This window comes from Silene latifolia, chromosome 11 (genome assembly GCF_048544455.1).
Source record: "Silene latifolia isolate original U9 population chromosome 11, ASM4854445v1, whole genome shotgun sequence".
Taxonomy (NCBI): Eukaryota; Viridiplantae; Streptophyta; class Magnoliopsida; order Caryophyllales; family Caryophyllaceae; genus Silene; species Silene latifolia.
In genome coordinates, this window is record NC_133536.1 from 200,451,529 (window position 1) to 200,476,013 (window position 24,485).

At 36.5% G+C, this 24,485-nt stretch overlaps 1 non-coding gene across 1 annotated transcript; it reads right to left on the reverse strand.

Annotated features, from left to right (window-relative positions):
* Nucleotides 1–23,458: 23,458 nt before the first annotated feature.
* LOC141616674 (small nucleolar RNA R71) lies at nucleotides 23,459–23,565 on the reverse strand. The gene has a single exon (XR_012531007.1). It is a non-coding gene; the product is annotated as a small nucleolar RNA R71 (small nucleolar RNA).
* Nucleotides 23,566–24,485: the final 920 nt, after the last annotated feature.

Here is a 24,485-nt window from a genome sequence, read left to right on the forward strand (position 1 = left end):
TTGGAGTGACGGATACCATTTTCCCTCACAAATGACCCAAATAGAGGAGAGAGGGAAGCACATGGAGGTGCCCCCACCTTGTCCCCCTATTCGTTTTGTGATTGGCATTATCCGTCACTTGCTTCGACCCGTCTTCAGCAAGACTAATTGTAAAAGATGGATGGTAATATGCATGCCTCCTTCTTTGCCACCTCTAAAGGGTTTTCTCTAAACCTCGCGTATTCCTCTCTTAGCCCCGACTCTGCCCTTCCTTCTTTCTCAGGATCGTGCCTCTGTTGGCTGTGGAAGGTCCTTATCCAACCCCGAATCTCCTTTTTTTGGTTAGTTTGATGGGATAAAATTCCTCATGAAGCCTCTCTCTCTCTCTCTCTCTCTCTCTCTCTCTCTCTCTCTCTCTCTCTCTCTCTCTCTCTCTCTCTCTCTCTCTCTCCTCGGGCTAGGCACAAGAAGAAGCATCGGGTTCAAGACTTGAAGGTGACGTACAATATAAGGCATGAAACTCCTAAAAGCTCAAGGGAGAGTATATGTTCGCGAAAGGCGATATGGGTCGTCTCACGAGTCACGGGGATGTGACGGGGCATTTCAAGAGAAGAGCGCCAGTAACCTCAATGTGGTGGGCCGAGGCTTAATGGAGGCAACAAAAAGCGGTTCAAGGTAAGTTGAAAGGCGGTCCGACATGACACGCTGAAGCACTGGATACAGACCCAATCCATAGTATATTAATGGTAGAGGAGTTTGGTATGCAAGTGTAGCATAAAGTCCTGTGAAGTGACATGGACCCTGATGACACATGGTGTGTCTATTAAGAGGCGTTATTAAGACTCGTTGATGCTAAGACTGCCTAGAAATTAGGGTCAGCTTTGGGTGTGGGGAGTTATCCATAGTGGTCAAGGTCCGAGTTATATGACGGTCCTTGGTTTTAGGGGAGGATTGTTCGAGTTCAAACCTATGTCCCACATCGGTGGTGTAAACATGAAAGAGCAGTTTTATAAGTGTCTACCAAAGAGAATACTACAAGACCTTTTGGGAAGGAGTTTAAGAGTAAATTCGTGAGAGTTTGGCCCAAAGGGGACAATTCATATTACTATAGATAGTGGACATCAATGTAGCAGGGGCCGACAAGAGGTATCGACACTTCCGCACAACAAGATTCCTGTCTTTTCTAAATTCTACAAAGATACCCGAACTTTATACAACATTAGTCTATACCATGACTTTATTGATTGTCTTTTCATTTGTTAATTGATCTACTAAATCACCTCTTTACCATTACAATTAACCATTAACCTGCTACTCACCTATTAGCCCGCCGAATTACTCATTAACCTTTCCGATATTATATGGATCTAACTAGCAATTCATGAAACCCGCTGATATGTTCATTTTATATATACTTTTATCCCTCATTTTAGCTCGTGTTTTATTGTTTATCATAGTTTAATTAGTATATTGTGAGCTAATCTTGTGTTCTAGGTGTATTGTTTGTTTTTGTTACCTTTTGTAGGAATCTAAGCATTTAGAGGCTTTTTCCTATCACATTAGCGTACACCAAGTTCACTAAGCTAAGTGGAAACAAGATGGACCAAGCATGACAATGAAAGGTATTTCCACACCCAAGCAAGAGTGTGTGAGAAATGCAAAATGATCCTACAAAGAGCCCAATAAGAAGTCCAAAATCATGTGGAAAATATCAAAGCTTAGGATGCTCATTTGGATGCTCTTAGAAGGATTTATGAAGCATTAACCGGGTGCATTAAGGATCATTTATCGCAAACTTTGGATTCCCTCGAGCATTAAACAAGAATTGAAGCCAAAATACCGGAATCACACGACCCCGATCGGGGTGGCGGTCCCGATCGGGGTTGCACCCCTCTTGAATTCTTACGTTTCTCCTCCCTCTCCTATAAATAGGAGAGGCATTCCGAGGCTTTAGGCATCCAATTTTTATGTCTCACTTTACTTTACAATAACTTTAAACATTATATTTCTCTCATTAGTTTTCTCATTTTAGTTTATAAATTGTTAAGCTTTCCTTACACTACTACAGATACAAGCTATAACAACGGTTAAAAACTGTTGTTATATAAAAAAGCGGACGTTGTTAAAGCGTCCGTTGTTAAAGGTTTTAACAACGGTTGGTTTTCTTAAGCAACCCGTTGTTAAAACTATTAACAACGGTTTTAAGTATCAAAACCCGTTGTGGAAAGTGTGACTCAATTTTGGTGGGAAAGTTATAACAACGGTTAATTTACAAAGAACCGTTGTTATAACTAAAGACAACGGGTTGTTTCTACATAACCGTTGTTGTTTGTTTTTACAAAATAAAAAAAAAATAAATTAAATATTACTAGATGCATGCATAATTACGGGGCCCGTTATAATTCCGATGCATGCATTATTACCGCCATCCTCGTATCTGTGCATATGAATGGACAATATATGGAATGAGAAGGGTTTACATAAGATTTGAAGCAAGGAGATATGATGATTATGGCACAACTTCCTAAACATGCATATATTATATTAATTAAAAAACAACTCAAAGGACACATTACTTAGTATAAATACATACATTATCTCAACCACCATTCCATTATCTCACTATCTTCAAACCCTAACTTCTAAAACAATCTCCAAACCCTAATTAATCTTTCAAACAACTCCAAAGTTCATCAACAAAATGAACGATTACATCCTTAAAACTCTTACTATGACCGAGAACAACAACAGCTTCATCCGCCGGTTGCTCCACATCGAGGACAGTTTTAGGAGCTATCTTGTGGATGCTCAAGCCACACTCAAGGACGCCAAAAGAAATGGCTTGGGGGGAAAGTTATAACAACGGGTTGTAATATACAAAACCGTTGTTATAACTAAAGACAACGGGTTGTTTTAAAATAACCGTTGTTGTTTGTTCTTAAAAAATAAAAAATAAATAAATTAAATATTACTAGATGCATGCATAATTACGGCTGTTAGAATTCCAATGCATGCATTATTACCGACATTCACTTTGTACATATGAACGGATAATATGGAATGAGAAGGGTTAGTAATAGGATTTGAAGCAAAGATTATTGAGAGAGATGATGATGATTATGGCACAACTTCCTAACATATATATTAATTAAAAAGCAATTAACTCAACCCACACATTGCTTAGTATAAATACATTGCATATCTCAACTAACATTTCCATTATCTCATATATTCATCTCCAAACTCTAACTGTTAAAACAAACTCTACTTAATCTTTCAAATCAAACTCAAAAACTCTAAGAAAATGAATGATTTCATCCTAAAGACTCTTACCATGATCGAGAACAACAACAACTTCATCCGCCGGTGCCTCCATATTGAGGAAAGTTTCAGGAGCTACCTTGCGGATGCTCGATCCGCACCGAAGCACGCCAAAGAAGATGGCTTGACGGAGCAAAGAGAGCGATTGCGGCTATATGACGATATAGCAATCTGGCCGAACGGAACCTCCAAATAGCCAAGGAGGAGAGGATGGATACGATAGAGCACAATAAGATCCTCCATGAAAATATAAGAATTGCATTTTTACATATGTAATTTTTTTTTTTAATTTATGTATTTATAAATATATATATATATATATTAATTATGTTTATCTTACTTCTTCATCTTGCTTCTTCATTGTTTTAGTAACTAATTATGCGAACAATACTTAAACAAATAACATAATGGTCGATAAAAACACATATATGCAAAAGAAATAAATAGAAAAAGAAAATAATGACGATGACAAAGGATGGCGAGATTTACCTGATAAATACAGAACGTAATAGACGATGAAATCACAATGACGGCGAGAAGATAAAGCGACGATGAGAAAGAGAGAAATAGAGAAAGAGAGAAAGAGAGTGTGTATGTGTTTTGTGTTTGTTTGTCTGCTGTTTTTGTGTTTGTGTTTGTGTATTAAGGGTTGTGTTTTGTGGTCACAGCAGACTTCTGTTTGTGTGGTTTATAGTATGGAAGGTATTGACAACGGTTATTAAACAACAACCGTTGTGAAATATGTTTTAACAACGGTTGTACAAAACACCCGTTGTTAAATAAGTTTTAACAACGGGTTTAAAAAGTAACCGTTGTGATTACTTTTCACTAACTTTGCGCCAATTTTGCGCCAAATTATTAACAACGGTTCCGCATGTGTGACCCGTTGTTAAAAATAATAACAACGGTTTTTATAACTATACCCGTTGTAATTGATTTTAGTAAAATTCGCGCCATACATTCTACAACGTCTATTGTGATTTTCGTGAATAATCGTTGTTAAAGGGGCGTTGTAGTTGCCTAAATTTGTAGTAGTGGTCTCACGAGTCACGGGGATGTGACGGGGCATTTCAAGAGAAGAGCGCCAGTAACCTCAATGTGGTGGGCCGAGGCTTAATGGAGGCAACAAAAAGCGGTTCAAGGTAAGTTGAAAGGCGGTCCGATGACACGCTGAAGCACTGGATACAGACCCAATCCATAGTATATTAATGGTAGAGGAGTTTGGTATGCAAGTGTAGCATAAAGTCCTGTGAAGTGACATGGACCCTGATGACACATGGTGTGTCTATTAAGAGGCGTTATTAAGACTCGTTGATGCTAAGACTGTCTAGAAATTAGGGCTGCTGGGTGTGGGGGAGTTATCCATAGTGGTCAAGGTCCGAGTTATATGACGGTCCTTGGTTTTAGGGGAGGATTGTTCGAGTTCAAACCTATGTCCCACATCGGTGGTGTAAACATGAAAGAGCAGTTTTATAAGTGTCTACCAAAGAGAATACTACAAGACCTTTTGGGAAGGAGTTTAAGAGTAAATTCGTGAGAGTTTGGCCCAAAGGGGACAATTCATATTACTATAGATAGTGGACATCAATGTAGCAGGGGCCCGACAAGAGGTATCGACACTTCCGCACAACAGTACCCCTGTCTTTTCTAAATTCTACAGTATACCTGTGAACTTTATACAACATTAGTCTATACCATGACTTTATTGATTGTCTTTTCATTTGTTAATTGATCTACTAAATCACCTCTTTACCATTACAATTAACCATTAACCTGCTACTCACCTATTAGCCTGCCGAATTACTCATTAACCTTTCCGATATTATATGGATCTAACTAGCAATTCATGAAACCCGCTGATATGTTCATTTTATATATACTTTTATCCCTCATTTTAGCTCGTGTTTTATTGTTTATCATAGTTTAATTAGTATATTGTGAGCTAATCTTGTGTTCTAGGTGTATTGTTTGTTTTTGTTACCTTTTGTAGGAATCTAAGCATTTAGAGGCTTTTTCCTATCACATTAGCGTACACCAAGTTCACTAAGCTAAGTGGAAACAAGATGGACCAAGCATGACAATGAAAGGTATTTCCACACCCAAGCAAGAGTGTGTGAGAAATGCAAAATGATCCTACAAAGAGCCCAATAAGAAGTCCAAAATCATGTGGAAAATATCAAAGCTTAGGATGCTCATTTGGATGCTCTTAGAAGGATTTATGAAGCATTAACCGGGTGCATTAAGGATCATTTATCGCAAACTTTGGATTCCCTCGAGCATTAAACAAGAATTGAAGCCAAAATACCCGGAATCACACGACCCCGATCGGGGTGGCCGGTCCCCGATCGGGGTTGCACCCCTCTTGAATTCTTACGTTTCTCCTCCCTCTCCTATAAATAGGAGAGGCATTCCGAGGCTTTAGGCATCCAATTTTTATGTCTCACTTTACTTTACAATAACTTTAAACATTATATTTCTCTCATTAGTTTTCTCATTTTAGTTTATAAATTGTTAAGCTTTCCTTACACTACTACAGATACAGGCTATAACAACGGCTAAAAACTGTTGTTATATAAAATAGCGGACGTTGTTAAAGCGTCCGTTGTAAAAGGTTTTAACAACGGTTGGTTTTCTTAAGCAACCCGTTGTTAAAACTATTAATAACGGTTTTAAGTATCAAAACCCGTTGTGGAAAGTGTGACTCAATTTTGGTGGGAAAGTTATAACAACGGTTAATTTACAAAGAACCGTTGTTATAACTAAAGACAACGGGTTGTTTCTACATAACCGTTGTTGTTTGTTTTTACAAAATAAAAAAAAAAATAAATTAAATATTACTAGATGCATGCATAATTACGGGGCCCGTTATAATTCCGATGCATGCATTATTACTGCCATCCCTGTACTGTGCATATGAATGGACAATATATGGAATGAGAAGAGTTTACTTAAGATTTGAAGCAGGGAGATATGATGATTATGGCACAACTTCCTAAACATGCATATATTATATTAATTAAAAAACAACTCAAAGGACACATTACTTAGTATAAATACATACATTATCTCAACCACCATTCCATTATCTCACTATCTTCAAACCCTAACTGCTAAAACAATCTCCAAACCCTAATTAATCTTTCAAACAACTCCAAAGTTCATCAACAAAATGAACGATTACATCCTTAAAACTCTTACTATGACCGAGAACAACAACAGCTTCATCCGCCGGTTGCTCCACATCGAGGACAGTTTTAGGAGCTATCTTGTGGATGCTCAAGCCACACTCAAGGACGCCAAAAGAAATGGCTTGGGGGGAAAGTTATAACAACGGGTTGTAATATACAAAACCGTTGTTATAACTAAAGACAACGGGTTGTTTTAAAATAACCGTTGTTGTTTGTTCTTAAAAAATAAAAAATAAATAAATTAAATATTACTAGATGCATGCATAATTACGGCCTGTTAGAATTCCAATGCATGCATTATTACTGACATTCACTGTACATATGAACGGATAATATGGAATGAGAAGGGTTAGTAATAGGATTTGAAGCAGCATTATTGAGAGAGATGATGATGATTATGGCACAACTTCCTAACATATATATTAATTAAAAAGCAATTAACTCAACCCACACATTGCTTAGTATAAATACATTGCATATCTCAACTAACATTTCCATTATCTCATATATTCATCTCCAAACTCTAACTGTTAAAACAAACTCTACTTAATCTTTCAAATCAAACTCAAAAAACTCTAAGAAAATGAATGATTTCATCCTAAAGACTCTTACCATGATCGAGAACAACAACAACTTCATCCGCCGGTTCCTCCATATTGAGGAAAGTTTCAGAGCTACCTTGCGGAAGCTCGATCCGCATCAAGCACGCCAAAGAAGATGGCTTGACGGAGCGGCGAGATTGCGGCTATATGACGATATAGCAACTGCTGAACGGAACCTCCAAATAGCCAAGGAGGAGAGGATGGATACGATAGAGCACAATAAGATCCTCCATGAAAATATAAGAATTGCATTTTTACATATGTAATTTTTTTTTTTAATTTATGTATTTATAAATATATATATATATATATATTAATTATGTTTATCTTACTTCTTCATCTTGCTTCTTCATTGTTTTAGTAACTAATTATGCGAACAATACTTAAACAAATAACATAATGGTCGATAAAAACACATATATGCAAAAGAAATAAATAGAAAAAGAAAATAATGACGATGACAAAGATGACGGCGAGATTTACCTGATAAATACAGAACGTAATAGACGATGAAATCACAATGACGGCGAGAAGATAAAGCGACGATGAGAAAGAGAGAAATAGAGAAAGAGAGAAAGAGAGTGTGTATGTGTTTTGTGTTTGTTTGTCTGCTGTGTTTGTGTTTGTGTATTAAGGGTTGTGTTTTGTGGCTGCAGCAGACTTCTGTTTGTGTGGTTTATAGTATGGAAGGTATTGACAACGGTTATTAAACAACAACCGTTGTGAAATATGTTTTAACAACGGTTGTACAAAACACCCGTTGTTAAATAAGTTTTAACAACGGGTTTAAAAAGTAACCGTTGTGATTACTTTTCACTAACTTTGCGCCAATTTTGCGCCAAATTATTAACAACGGTTCCGCATGTGTGACCCGTTGTTAAAAATAATAACAACGGTTTTTATAACTATACCCGTTGTAATTGATTTTAGTAAAATTCGCGCCATACATTCTACAACGTCTATTGTGATTTTCGTGAATAATCGTTGTTAAAGGGGCGTTGTAGTTGCCTAAATTTGTAGTAGTGGTCTCACGAGTCACGGGGATGTGACGGGGCATTTCAAGAGAAGAGCGCCAGTAACCTCAATGTGGTGGGCCGAGGCTTAATGGAGGCAACAAAAAGCGGTTCAAGGTAAGTTGAAAGGCGGTCCGATGACACGCCAAAGCGGGATACGACCCAATCCATAGTATATTAATGGTAGAGGAGTTTGGTATGCAAGTGTAGCATAAAGTCCTGTGAAGTGACATGGACCACGATGACACATGGTGTGTCTATTAAGAGGCGTTATTAAGACTCGTTGATGCTAAGACTGTCTAGAAATTAGGGCTGCTGGGTGTGGGGGAGTTATCCATAGTGGTCAAGGTCCGAGTTATATGACGGTCCTTGGTTTTAGGGGAGGATTGTTCGAGTTCAAACCTATGTCCCACATCGGTGGTGTAAACATGAAAGAGCAGTTTTATAAGTGTCTACCAAAGAGAATACTACAAGACCTTTTGGGAAGGAGTTTAAGAGTAAATTCGTGAGAGTTTGGCCCAAAGGGGACAATTCATATTACTATAGATAGTGGACATCAATGTAGCAGGGGCCCGACAAGAGGTATCGACACTTCCGCACAACAGTACCCCTGTCTTTTCTAAATTCTACAGTATACCTGTGAACTTTATACAACATTAGTCTATACCATGACTTTATTGATTGTCTTTTCATTTGTTAATTGATCTACTAAATCACCTCTTTACCATTACAATTAACCATTAACCTGCTACTCACCTATTAGCCCGCCGAATTACTCATTAACCTTTCCGATATTATATGGATCTAACTAGCAATTCATGAAACCCGCTGATATGTTCATTTTATATATACTTTTATCCCTCATTTTAGCTCGTGTTTTATTGTTTATCATAGTTTAATTAGTATATTGTGAGCTAATCTTGTGTTCTAGGTGTATTGTTTGTTTTTGTTACCTTTTGTAGGAATCTAAGCATTTAGAGGCTTTTTCCTATCACATTAGCGTACACCAAGTTCACTAAGCTAAGTGGAAACAAGATGGACCAAGCATGACAATGAAAGGTATTTCCACACCCAAGCAAGAGTGTGTGAGAAATGCAAAATGATCCTACAAAGAGCCCAATAAGAAGTCCAAAATCATGTGGAAAATATCAAAGCTTAGGATGCTCATTTGGATGCTCTTAGAAGGATTTATGAAGCATTAACCGGGTGCATTAAGGATCATTTATCGCAAACTTTGGATTCCCTCGAGCATTAAACAAGAATTGAAGCCAAAATACCCGGAATCACACGACCCCGATCGGGGTGGCCGGTCCCCGATCGGGGTTGCACCCCTCTTGAATTCTTACGTTTCTCCTCCCTCTCCTATAAATAGGAGAGGCATTCCGAGGCTTTAGGCATCCAATTTTTATGTCTCACTTTACTTTACAATAACTTTAAACATTATATTTCTCTCATTAGTTTTCTCATTTTAGTTTATAAATTGTTAAGCTTTCCTTACACTACTACAGATATTGTGCTATAACAACGGCTAAAAACTGTTGTTATATAAAATAGCGGACGTTGTTAAAGCGTCCGTTGTAAAAGGTTTTAACAACGGTTGGTTTTCTTAAGCAACCCGTTGTTAAAACTATTAACAACGGTTTTAAGTATCAAAACCCGTTGTGGAAAGTGTGACTCAATTTTGGTGGGAAAGTTATAACAACGGTTAATTTACAAAGAACCGTTGTTATAACTAAAGACAACGGGTTGTTTCTACATAACCGTTGTTGTTTGTTTTTACAAAATAAAAAAAAAATTAAATTAAATATTACTAGATGCATGCATAATTACGGGGCCCGTTATAATTCCGATGCATGCATTATTACTGCCATCCCTGTACTGTGCATATGAATGGACAATATATGGAATGAGAAGAGTTTACTTAAGATTTGAAGCAGGGAGATATGATGATTATGGCACAACTTCCTAAACATGCATATATTATATTAATTAAAAAACAACTCAAAGGACACATTACTTAGTATAAATACATACATTATCTCAACCACCATTCCATTATCTCACTATCTTCAAACCCTAACTGCTAAAACAATCTCCAAACCCTAATTAATCTTTCAAACAACTCCAAAGTTCATCAACAAAATGAACGATTACATCCTTAAAACTCTTACTATGACCGAGAACAACAACAGCTTCATCCGCCGGTTGCTCCACATCGAGGACAGTTTTAGGAGCTATCTTGTGGATGCTCAAGCCACACTCAAGGACGCCAAAAGAAATGGCTTGACAGAGCAGCAGTTGTTGCAGCTATATGACGATATAACAACTGCTGAACGAAACCTCCAAATAGCTAAGGAGGAGAGAAGGGATATCATAGAAGAGAATAAGACTCTCTATGAAAATATAAGAATTGCATTTTTAGAAATGTAATTCTTTTTTTAATTTATGTATTTATATATATATATATATATATATATATATATATATATATATATATATATATATATATATATATATATATATATATAGAAATCGAATCATGTGAGGCACCCTTCTTAGGGTGAGGCAGCTGTACCCATCCTAAACCATTAGATCTAAAAATTATAGACTCACCAGATGATGCCACGTGTCCCCTATATAATTCTAATTAATTAACGCACACATTTTCGTTCTCAATTCATTTACTTCGTCCACTTTCTCTCTCTACAATTCATCTTCAACTGAGCTCCATGTTCGCCATTATCAGTGAGCTTTCCGACCGCCAATATCTGAGCTTTCCGACCGCCATTTGTATCCTGAACTTAGGTAATTTCAATCAACTAATCTTCATTTCGATTCATCCTGCTTTCATCCGTATCCATCAAATTAATTTTCGATCGACTTATTTAATTTGCTAAATTAAACCTCAAATTACTCATTTTACTGCGTTTCCTTCTCTCTCTTCAACTCAGCTCCAGTGATTCGAAGTTTGAAGTAAAGGAGAAATCAGGAGGTATTGCCGCGCACCATCGCCATGGACGACTCAAGCTCAATTCTTATCCAAATTTCGACTCTCAAGTCTCAAGGATATGCTTGACAAGGTTTACTCTATTTTTCATCTCATTCGATTCCTATGTTGTTGAATGTCTTAAATTATTGCAAATAATCGAACATTTAATTCGTTTTAGGTTAACGATGAAATCGAAACGAATAACGAAGTTTCTATTTCATTATTGCTAGATGATGAAATCGAAGAAATTATTCAAAATTTTAACTTTATTTGATTGCTAAAGACCTACGGTGTTAATGCCGAATTTTATCATTTCGAAAACATGATCGAAATTCCTCTTTTTTTTAGGTTAATGATGAAATTGAAGCGAATATTCAGATTACAAGGCAAATTGAGTCCAAAATTGTAAAGTGTGAAGAAATTGAGGCCGCGCTTGCTGCTAGAGAGTCGGAGCTAATGAATCTGGTGTATTTATCAAAGTTTGAACTGCGCGGTTTGATCGCCGTTACTGGTAATCAGCTCTGAAAATGCTTTTGTACATTTAGTTAAAATGGCGTGGGACGATAATGCACACCAACCGTTTGACGAAATTACTTAAACCATAAAACTACTGTTGAAAAGATGGAAATCAAAGGATGTAATCTTACGAAGGCGGAATAAACTCGAGATCTCGATCCGCAGATACTGTCATGATTATATGTTGGAGTGGAATGTTAACAAAAATGCAGTAGGAAAAGAGCATTTGTGATATTGGTTAATAATAGTCTCTCCTTGCTATTTGAAGGTGCATTTTTAATTGTACTTAACTCGTCTACGTCTACGATACACGTGCTAATAGAGTAATTGGACCTAATTGAAGCTGCTAAATATGTTCAGGTGCAAATAATTGCAGTATGACTGAAGCCGCCGGATCTTCAGTATGAAGGTACATTTTGATTGTTCATAGTTCGTTCGTTCAGTAGTTAATTTTAGGATATAAAACAGTTAGTTGGGTTTCAATTATCAACTTAAGTTTTTGGTTGAGATTGTCTTCTTGCAGGATCTTCCCACAATTAATGCTCGACCCGCTGTAAACTATGAGTACTTCTACTGTCATCACATTTACAGATGCATAATTGCATTATTTGCATACAGTATACAAAACCAGTATACTAATATTCATTATATGTTTATTGATCTGAGGAAGAAGTGCAATACCCTACATTATCTATGTGCTTGCGAAATTGGTGGTACAAAATTTGCGACATTGGTATTCCAACTTTCCGACTATTATATGTCCATGACTTTTCTAGATGACTTCTTGGTCATCTAATAGAGATAAACTTTAGTAACCCCACTTACCATTAAATTGTTAACTTATGTGTGTGTACTTTTGTTTACCAGTTTATGTGCTTACTATTTGATTAGTATCCGGCTATCCGCACATGTCTAATGACTTATCTCCTTCTCTAAGTGAGCCAGTCGAAAATTGACCACAATAGAAAATTCCACCCTTTTCGACCACGAAGTTTTTGACAACTTAAGCTTTACTGAACTACTAGTCATTGGACTCGAATGAGTCGAATCTGATAAATGACCTGTTAGATATGTAACTGGCACTTTGATAATTCTCATTGCTGTTTTGGTCAGTGTGACTGTCCATGGATTTAGATTTTAAGTTCACTGTTTGTGTAGACAATTAAGCCATTTACACCTGCTACAACAGGTTAGTTAGGAACATTGTTTACAGTTTTTCATTTATCAGCATTTGTGAAAAAACAAACAAACTATTTCTCGATGATGAAATACATATTTGGAACAGTTATTTGCGGATAATATTAGGGTTCTTGAACAAGAGAATTTGGTTGATGGGTCTTCTCCTTTTCAATCTTCTGATTTTGAATCCTATCTTAATCGTTTGGTTAGTGCTCTTTTTGTTTCTTCTTGGCTTGTGTTTAATTTTTGTTTAGTTACCGACAAGGGTAAGACTGTGTATACCTGACATCCCTTACCTCGCAATCTGCGGGAGCCCTTGAGGCACTGGGATAATGTTGCTAGCTTTATATCCTTCTGTCCCATTCATTTATTTATAGTTTATCTATTTGTGAGGAGTATTTTAATCAAAAGTGAACAAATGATTGAGTCGGAGGATTGGTTTTATGTTGTTATTCTAGTTGTATCATGCTAATCAAGGGGGTAAATTTAAGGAATTGATTCTCTTTAGCTGTTAAAAATTCATTTGCTGCTGACTGCACCAAATCAAGAGGTTAAAGATGGAGCGGATTCTCTGTCCCATTTTGTGTTCCATCTTGTGCTCCCTTCTCTTTACTTTAAGGCGTGGTTAATAATTCTGTGTTGATTGATTAGATTAAGAAAAAAACAGTGATATTTGATGTCAACCTATGATGTGTTGAAAAAGTTATCATCGTTGGCTCTGAGTAGAGCTCAAATTGACTGAATGGCGAATAATGGCAATTGGCAAATGCATTTGCTGCTGAATTTGTGCAGCCAGCCATTGAGTGTGGTATACAGAATTGCGAACATATCTACTTCACTACGGCTTCAAATACTCCCTGTCAGACCCATTTTTATTTACGATGCATACAGGTGCAACACACCTCTTTGTTTTCTGTTTCTCGTCTCCAAGATTGGCCTAACTAAACGACCGTCTGTCATACGGGATCGTGTCAAGAATGTCACTGGAAATCTCAAGGTATACATTTACAGTTTATGGCTCTTGGAACTCTTAAAAAAAAATAAGGTTGTTCTGTCGAGCCTTACATGCAAAATTGCTACTTATTGCGGCCCTCAATACCTCTAAGGTAGGTCATTATAACTATTCTTGGATTGTCTATTTTCCTCTTTTTCTTATTTTGTGAATCATATACCTTATTTTGTGAATCTTAGAGCTTGTTTTGTGAAAATAGAAGGTAATATTGTGAAATTTGGTCACAAAATTGTCGAAATCACCTATTTTGCTCTTTTTATTATTTTGTGAATCATAAACCTTGTTTCGTGAATCCTAGGCCTTATATTGTGAAACTTGGTCATAAATGGTCAAAATCGCCTATTTTTCTCCTTTTCTTATTTTGTGAATCATATACCTTATTTTGTGAATCTTAGAGCTTGTTTTGTGAAACTAGAAGGTAATATTGTGAAATTTAGTCACAAAATGGTCGAAATCACTTATTTTGCTCTTTTTCTTATTTTGTGAATCATAGACCTTGTTTCGTGAATCTTAGGCCTTATATTGTGAAACTTGGTCATAAATGGTCAAAATCGCCTATTTTCCTCTTTTTCTTATTTTGTGAATCATATACCTTATTTTGTGAATTTTAGAGCTTGTTTTGTGAAACTAGAAGGTAATATTGTGAAATTTGGTCATAAAATGGTTGAAATCACCTATTTTGCTCTTTTTCTTATTTTGTGAATCATAGACCTTGTTTCATGAATCCTAGGCCTTGTTTCGTGAATACTAGGTCATAAATGGTCAAAATCGCCTATTTTCCTCTTTTTCTTATTTTGTGAATCATAGACCTTATTTTTTGAATTTTAGAGCTTGTTTTGTGAAACTAGAGGGTAATATTGTGAAATTTGGTCATAAAATGGTCGAAATCACCTGTTTTGCTCTTTTTATTATTTTGTGAATCATAGACCTTGTTTCGTGAATCCTAGGCCTTATATTGTGAAACTTAGAGGTAATATTTTGAAATTTGGTCATAAAATGGTCGAAATCACCTATTTTGCTCTTTTTCTTATTTTGTGAATCATAGACCTTGTTTCGTGAATCTTAGGCTTTATATTGTGAAACTTGGTCATAAATGGTCAAAATCGCCTATTTTTCTCTTTTTCTTATTTTGTGAATCATATACCTTATTTTGTGAATCTTAGAGCTTATTTTGTGAAACTAGAAGGTAATATTGTGAATATTTGATGTCAACCTATGATGGGTTGAAAAAGTTATCATCGTTGGCTCTGAGTAGAGCTCAAATTGACTGAATGGCGAATAATGGCAATTGGCAAATGCATTTGTTCTTTGAATTTGTGCAAACCACCATTGAGTGTGGTATACAGAATTGCGAACATATCTACTTCACTATGGCTTCAAATACTCCCTCTCAGACCCATTTTTATTTATGATGCATACAGGTGCAACACACCTCTTTGTTTTCTGTTGCTCGTCTCCAAGATTGACCTAACTAAACGACCGTCTGTCATACGGGATCGTGTCAAGAATGTCACTGGAAATCTCAAGGTATACATTTACAGTTTATGGCTCTTGGAACACTTAAAAAAAAAATAAGGTTGTCAGTGATCGGTTCTGTCGAGCCTTACATGCAAAATTGCCACTTCCTGCGGCCCTCAATACCTCTAAGGTAGGTCATTATAACTATTCTTGGATTGCTTATTTTCCTATTTTTCTTATTTTGTGAATCATATACCTTATTTTGTGAATCTTAGAGCTTGTTTTGTGAAAATAAAAGGTAATATTGTGAAATTTGGTCACAAAATTGTCGAAATCACCTATTTTGCTCTTTTTATTATTTTGTGAATCATAGACCTTATTTCGTGAATCCTATGCCTTATATTGTGAAACTTGGTCATAAATGGTCAAAATCGCCTATTTTTATCTTTTTCTTATTTTGTGAATCATATACCTTATTTTGTGAATTTTAGAGCTTGTTTTGTGAAACTAGAAGGTAATATTGTGAAATTTGGTCACAAAATGGTCGAAATCACCTATTTTGCTTTTTTTCTTATTTTGTGAATCATAGACCTTGTTTCGTGAATTCTAGGCCTTATATTGTGAAACTGGATTTTGTCAAACTTAAGCTTGACTTTGTGAAATCTAAACTTGACTTTGGTAAGAAATAATTATATGAGGTTGATGTATCATGTTTCATGTGTTTATTATTTGTCGGTGCATTATTTGTACTTATCATCTATTAGCTCAAAAGGTAGAGCATTGTGCTATTGCGCAAGGTGTGGGTTCGACTCCCACATAGATGAACAAATATAAATATACGATTATAATATATTTATCAATGTTAATATATGTCCAATGTATTAACAAAATTAAGACCAGGGTTCACAAAATTAAGTACAGCTAGTTATGGATATACTTTTTCTGTCTCGTGCCATCTTTATAACGGGAAAAGGAAGTGACATTTATAGCTTGTTAATGGCGGATACCAGATGTTAAGTAATATGTAGGATTTACAAAAAAACGGGTGTAAGATTCACAATTTGTGAATCCTACATCTTTGTATTAAGGCAAAAATTCAGACCCTTGTTCAAAGTAAACGATTTCACACATTTAAGTCTAGGTTTCACGAAATCATCTTCCAGTTTCACAAATTAAGGTCTAAGATTCACAAAATAAGGTCTAAGTTTCACAAATTAAGGTGTACGCTTCACAAAATAAGAAATTAAAAACTTTGTAAGTAAACAATTGCACTTATTTAAGTCCAAGCTTCACGAAAACACCTTCTAGTTTCACAAATTAAGGTGTAGGATTCACAAAATAAGAAACAAAAAAACTTCGTAAGTAAACGAGATTTCACACACATTAAGGTCCAAGTTTCATTAAAAATGACCTTCAAAGTTCACACAATTGCGTAAATTCCTTCGCTAAACAAAACCAACTGACCAAATGCTTAAGTTTACAACAAAAAAAAACAAAATAAATCAAACGTAGAAAAGAATAAAACATATTTAAAACTTGCGTGTCTTCGATCGTCATCATCCTCACAGGTAAATCATTCTTTATTTTCTACTTCTTCCACTTCTGCCTCTTCTTCCGATGTATCCCATGTGAAGAGTTAAACCTTCTTGTGAATATTATCTTCTAGTTTCACAAAACAAGCTCTAGGATTCACAAAACAATGTCTGAGATTCACAAAATAAGAAAAAGAGCAATTAGGTAATTTCAACCACTTATGACCAAGTTTCGGAATATTGTCTTCTAGGTTCACAAAACTAGCTCTAAGATTCACAAAACAAGGTTTAAGATTCACAAAAAAAGAGCAAAATACATAATTTCAACCATTTATGAATAATTTTTACAATATTGCCTTCTAGTATCACTAAACAAGCTGTAAAATTCACAAAACAAGGCCTATGATTCACAAAATAAGAAAAAGAGCAAAATAGGTGATTTAAACCACTTATGACCAAGTTTCAGAATATTATCTTCAAGGTTCACAAAATAAGCTCTGAGATTCACAAAATAAGGTCTAAGATTCACAAAATAAGGAAAAGATCAAAATAAGTGATTTCAACCATTTACGACCAAGTTTCAGAATATTAACTTACAGGTTCACAAAACAAGCTCTAACATTCACAAAACAAGGCCTGAGATTCACCAAAAAAAAAAAAAAGCAAAATAGGTAATTTCAACCACTTGGGAAGAATTTTTACAATATTGGCTTCCAGTTTCACAAAACAAGCTGTAAAATTCACAAAATAAGGCCTAAGATTCACAAAATAAGAAAAAGAGCAAAATAAGATTCGTATCTAGTACTTCATGAATTTCTGATTGAATCATGTAATTGCCGACAAAAAAGTTATTTTCTAGGTTCACAAAATAAGCTCTGAGATTCACAAAATAAGGTCTAAGATTCACAAAATAAGGAAAAGAGCAAAATAGGTGATTTCAACCATTTACGACCAAGTTTCAGAATATTAACTTACAGGTTCACAAAACAAGCTCTAAGATTCACAAAACAAGGTCTGAGATTCACCAAAAAAAAAAAAAAAAAATAGGAAATTTCAACCACTTGTGAAGAATTTTTACAATATTGGCTTCCAGTTTCACAAAATAAGGCCTAAGATTCACAAAATAAGAAAAAGAGCAAAATAAGATTCGTATCTAGTACTTCATGAATTTCTGATTGAATCATGTAATTGCCGACAAAAGAGCAAAATAGCTGATTTCAACCATTTATGACCAAGTCTCACAAAATTACCATATAAATTCACAAAACACGCTCTATGATTCAAAAAATCACCTTCAAGGTTCACAATATCAAAACATATAATCCGCAAAATTGAGCACAAATTTTTACAAAGTACAACTCCTATGAGAATGTTAGACAACTGTTAAAAGTGATGGAGAATCAACTATCGACTTCAAGATCCGTACCTTCCATATTTTACTTTATAAAGTTAAAGCACACACAAAGGCTAACAAAATATCACACTGAAGTTTAGCCACATTCCCAAACTCTCTCAACTGTAGCACGTCAGGTCACAAAACCAAGCTATGTGATTATGTGAAAGTTCAACCAAAGGCTTTCAGGTGACTCAGCTGAACTTAGATTATTTCCAGTTTCCACCACAACAGATTCTCAATTGATAACATTTGAAATATTTTCGCATACTGAATTCAGCTGCTAGTTTAGACTGGCTTGATATGGTAAAGGTTTCAAATGCATTCTTCGTAAAAGTCTACAATCAGGAGGCTGTATTTATTTAACTCACATTGTATCAACACTATTAGTATTAGGATGAGCTCAAATGTTAAGATGAAATCATTAAGTACCCGCATCGTGTTTTAAACACACAACTTCATCAATAATATTCTACCAATTAAAGAATTCTTTGAGAGGGTTAAGGATGGACATTATTACAAAAGCATCCTACTGGAAATACAATACCTCCAAACTTTTGGAATAGGGAATATAAACATTTGACCCACCATTTAGCACAACCTATAAAAATATAAACCCGCAGATGCACATGCACATGTCCTCAGCTTTAAGCCTTTAATCTTTCAGACGTTGATCCGAGCTTCAATCAGCTGACAAAGATGACCAGTAGAATGCTACCACTTCAAGGTTCATTTAAACTAGTTCACTACCAAGTACTTCGTACTTTCTTCCAAGTTTGTAAACTTGGCAAGTATCCTTGAGGTTTTGAACCATTGCGGTTTTGGTTTAACAACCAGCGGGAGTACTTTTTCTACCTCGTGAAAATGTGAAATCAATGGTGAGATTTGTAATTTGCAGTACAAATTCGTAAAAGTCTACAATTCAGCTGCTAGTTTAGACTGGCTTGTTTTTTCGAAATCGTTCAAGTTCGATCAATTGAGCCTTATATCATCAATTTATTATTGAATTTTTCGATCAATCGAGCCTTATATCATTAATTTATTATTGAATTAACAAACAAAATTATATGAATATGCTCAGTTTTGATAAAAATTATGAAATTACCTCAAAATTGCTCGAAATCTTTTGCTGAAATTGCTTAATTTGATGAAATCTTCTTCTGAAATTGCTTAATTCGATGTTGTTTTGATTAAAATCGCTGCTTTGATTCTCCGAAAACGAAAAATTTGGGGAACTTTGCGCGAAATTGTTTTGTTGTTTTTGTAGTGAGAGAATCTGGTAATTTGTGTAAACTAAAGAAGGTAAAGAATTTGGCCCTGTTTTAGTTTAGAGAGAGGAAGTATTTTGGCCTAAATGAAAAGATTATGAAAGACCCCAAATTTCCAGCCCAGTGAACAATTGGAAATCAGTCCAATGTAACAATTTGGTGAGGCCGGCCGCCTCGCCATAATTAACGGCCTCACCGGATCCGGCCTATATATATATATATATATATATATATATATATATATATATATTAATGAATTATTAATTAAGTTTATCATGCATTCCTCTCTATCATCTTGCTTCTTCTTTGTTTTATTTTATTTAATTTGTTTTACGAGCTAATTAAGCGAATAATAACATAATAATGATCGATAAAAACCCATCATATATACATGCAAATGAAATAATTAAAAAAAGAAAACAATGACGATGAAAGACGATGAAACCAACAGTGACGGCGAGATTTACCTGATAATTAGAGAAAGTAAGAGATGATGAAACCAACAGTGACGGCGAGATGATAAAGCGACGATGAGAAAGTGTGTTTGCTGTGTTTGTGTTTGTGTTTGTCTGTGTTTGTGTTTGTGTTTGTGTTTGTGTTTGTGTTAGGTTATGTATGTGTTTTGTGGTTGTAGCTGATCTGTGTTTGTGTGGTTTATAGTATGGAAAGTATTGACAACGGTTGTTAAACAACAACCGTTGTCAAATAAGTTTTAACAACGGGTTTAAAAATACCCGTTGTGATTACTTTTCACTAACTTTGCGCTAATTTTGCGCCAAATTATTAACAACGGTTGTGAAAATTTGACCCGTTGTTAAAACTTATAACAACGGTTATATAACCATACCCGTTGTAATTATGTTTAGTAAAAATCGCGCCATACATTCTACAACGTCTATTGTGATTTTCGTGCATAAACGTTGTTAACGGGGCGTTGTAGTTCCCTGGATTTGTAGTAGTGTTAGTTTAATCCTTCAACATTTTGTTCTACACTAAAGTTATTGTTCAAGCTTCTCTTATTCACGTTAATTTGGTTATTTGTTCTTCCTTGCAAGTCCATTTCTTTACGGTATTTCTACTTCTAGTTTATTATTTTACTTTTATACTTTAGTTATCGTATAATTTATCATTAGCTCGATCATCATATCATTTTATCATTAGTCTTGTTTTATGTTTCATCACTTAGATTCTATCATTCGTACAACCATGTTTAGCATTTCTTATAATGTAGTTTGCAATTTATATTCTTGATATAGGACCCTTTTGCACCCTTTTTCCCTCTATTTTCGTGCATATTCGACTCCATTTGAGTCGGTTTTGTACTCCCTTTCTCTAATTTCTTGTCCCGATTCCTTTTACTATGACATTGTGGCCCCCTTGCAGAAATTGAGGCGGGAACAGGCGAAATGAAGCTAGGAAGACGGGATTACTAAGCTACGCATGAAAGATGAAGGAAATGATGCTGAGAAGTATTCCCAGCCGGTAGGCCGGCAGCCGGCCAGACGCTTGGGAGTACGTATATACATGGAAATGAAGGAAGAAGCAAGGAAGGAGTATCCCCAGCCGGTGGCCCGGCGGCCGGCTAGCCGGCTGGGAAAACGCATGAGCTGAAAAACACAAGAAATCAAGGAAGTTACAGGAATCTCTCAGCCGGTCAAATGACCGGGTAGCCGGCTGGGAGTCCCCCAAAGGCTAAAAGTCAAGTCCAAAGTCAAAGGCGTCCCAGCCGGTCAGGGACGGGCAGCCGGTTGACCGGCCGTGCCTACCTGATGACTTCCAAAGTTTGTTCAAACTTCCAGAGATCTCCCAGCCGGCCAGAGGACCGGCGGCCGGTTGACCGTCCGGGAGTGCGAGTACGTGTTTCAAAAGCCCATTCCAATTCTATCCTAATCCGTGTGGAAAATATAAATACCCCCTCTTAAACCCTTTTGTACACACAACCCTAGATCCAGTATATTTCTCCTTTCAAGTTTAAAACTTTGTTAATCTCTTTGTTAATCTTTCCTTAATTAGAGAAGTTCTTCAATTAATTAGTAATTGAATTTGGGTTTGTAAGAAGATTGAAGGTTCTCCTTCTTTATTATTTCTATCCAAATTCCTCTCTTGCTATTGAGTTGGTATTAATTCTCTCCCTATTTTCATTTGTTTACATTTTGTTCTTCCTTCAAGTTTGTTTGATTGTTTATGTTAAAATTGTTGTTGTTGTTGGTTTGTTGTTGTTATTTTCATCATTGTTCATCTTTTCATTGTTCAACTTTTCTTTGATTCTCTTTCCTTTGTTCATCTTGTGCTAGTTGTCCTCAAAGACTTAATCTTTGAGTTGATTGGGTTAAAAATTGTGTCTTTTAGTTTAATCAACCTTGTTATTAGATTAAATCACCTTTCTTTACAACTATTGTTGGATTGTTGCATGTTTAGTAGTAAAATTCATCTCCTCACCATGTTTATGACCAAAGTTTCCATCTTTATTGTTTATTTTGCAATTAGGACCATGATTAGTGAGTAGTCTTTCACTAGGGCTCGGTTTGACCCAACATGAGTAAATTCACTAATTGAATCTCATAAAGGCTAACTATTTGGGGAAATTGGTGAGGGTAGTTTGGAGGAATGATTTGGGTTTATGGATTGATTTTCGGGTAGTGTCGACTTGCGACCCTTGTCCACCAACAAGAGTTGGTTAGGTTGTGATTTGGATACCCGAGATTTGACCCTATTGTTAACCTTGGTTGAGACCGAAAGGGAGAACCGGGGTAGGACACCTCTAAACTAGCGTTTGAAATCGACCCTCGAGAGAGGAAGTGGGATGACCCGGGAATTGATGGGGCTTAATGACCTTAGCAATTATTGGACTACCTTGGGAAAATGCATGTTTTTGGGGTAGTCGGGTATTGAGTTAGGGATTCCGACCTTCGAACCCGAGAGGGGGGTTGGTGGGTAGTGCTAGTGTCCTATTTCGAACCCGAGAGGGGGGTCTTAGGCGAATTAGAGCCGTCACCTCATCACCTAGCTACCCTTATGATTGGCCTAGAGATTTAGTTGTGTGGAGTTACGAATTGTTTGGGAAGAACCGAGTCTTAGGTTTTTAATCTATTTGATTTACAACTTTTCATTTTACCTTGCTCTTTCACCTATTCCTTATTTAGTTTGATTTCTCTTGTTGTTGGTAGTTCTAGTATAACCATTTCATCCCTTGTTGCCGACTTAGCTAAACGATAGGATTAGAATAATTAGTAATCTTTTCAACTCCTTGTGGGATCGACCCTTAATAGTGTACAACGATAAAATCGTGCACTTGCGAGGTATAGCTTGATACCATCAAGTTTTTGGCGCCGTTGCCGGGGAGTTCGGCTAGATATTAATTGTTTTCGTTCTTGTTTAGACTAAGTCTTTTGTTACTAATCCCTCTCTTAAGTGTGTAGGACTTTTTGCATGGTTAGGAGAGCTCGAAGAGGTCAACCAATTCGTCCGATTGACCTCGAGATCGAAGCAACCGCGAGAAGACTAAATTCACTCCGTAGAAGAGGGCTTATAGAAACACCAATTCCTCAAGAAAATTTAGTGATTGAGGACCTTCGAGAAGAACCACGTGTTTTTGAAACTTTCGAGAATCCCTTTGCAACACCGGAAGCGGAAGTAACAATGGCCGCGGTTCCTATGCGAGATAACTTGGCTCCGAAAAAGGTGGTGAATACGAGTATTGTCAAGCCACCTATTCAAGCCAACAATTTTGATGTGAAAGCCACCTTGCTTCAACTTGTCCAAGGGAACCAATTCGGAGGGGGAGCCACCGAAAACCCCAACGAGCATCTCAACGAGTTCTTGGATAGTTGTGACATGTTCAAGGCCAATGGGGTGACGGAGGATGCCGTACGCCTTAGGCTTTTCCCTTACTCTTTGAGGGGAAGTGCCAAGGAATGGCTTAAAAGTTGTGAAACCGACTCTCTTCGGACTTGGGACGATGTCTCTAAGGATTTCCTAAACAAGTATTTCCCACCCCAACGAACCGCAAGAATCAAGAGTGAGCTCCAAGGCTTCACCCAACAAGAAGATGAGACCCTTTATGAAGCATGGGAGAGGTACAAGGGCCTCCAAAGGCTATGTCCTCACCACGGTATTGGGGATGATGAACTCATCAACAATTTCTATGAAGGGTTAAACAATGAGATGAAGATGAACCTTGATTCCGGCTCGGGGAAGGGAGCTTTGGATAAGATAGATCACAAGACGGCGAAAGAGCTTATTAAAGAAATGGCTTCTAGTACCTTTCATTGGAACAATGATAGGCACAAGAGGAAAGGGAAGTCAACGGTCGAATCGGCCAACAATGTGGAGGTAAAAGAGATGATAGAAGAGCTTAAGCAACAAGTTGCTTTGATGAGCTCAAGCAAAACATATAGCAATTCTTCTATGAGGAACCAAGTCTATAATTGTGAGCTTTGTGGAGACCAAGGACACCCACCCAATGAGTGTCCTTTGGTGGTTGGAGATGGCAATTGTATGGAGCAAGTAAACGGGATATGGGAGTCTAGTCCGGCCAAGCAAGCATTTAACAACAACCAATATCACCCCGGAATGAGAGCCCACCCAAACTTCTCCTATGGCTCTCAAAATGTCCAAAACCCAACCTTCCAACAAAAGTCACAACAACCAAACTTTCAAACTCAAAAACAAAACACTACATTCAACCAAGGTCCACCGGGTTTCCAAGGAAGAACCTTCCAACCAAGACAACAATTTCAACCACTTAACCCACCAACCACCCAACCCTTCCAACAAAATTTCCAACCATTCCAACAACCCACCCAACCAAAGTCAAACATGGAACTCATGATGGAACAAATGATGACATCTCAAACGCTATTCATCAACCACACCACTCAAAAACAAGAAGAGACAACCACATCCATAAACCAACTAAGAACCCAAATGCAAGCTTCTCAACGAATGACGGACAACCAAATCTCCCAATTGGCTACTCAAATGAGCCAACTACAAGCCTCCCAAGGGAAATTCCCGGGTAAAACCGAGGAAAATC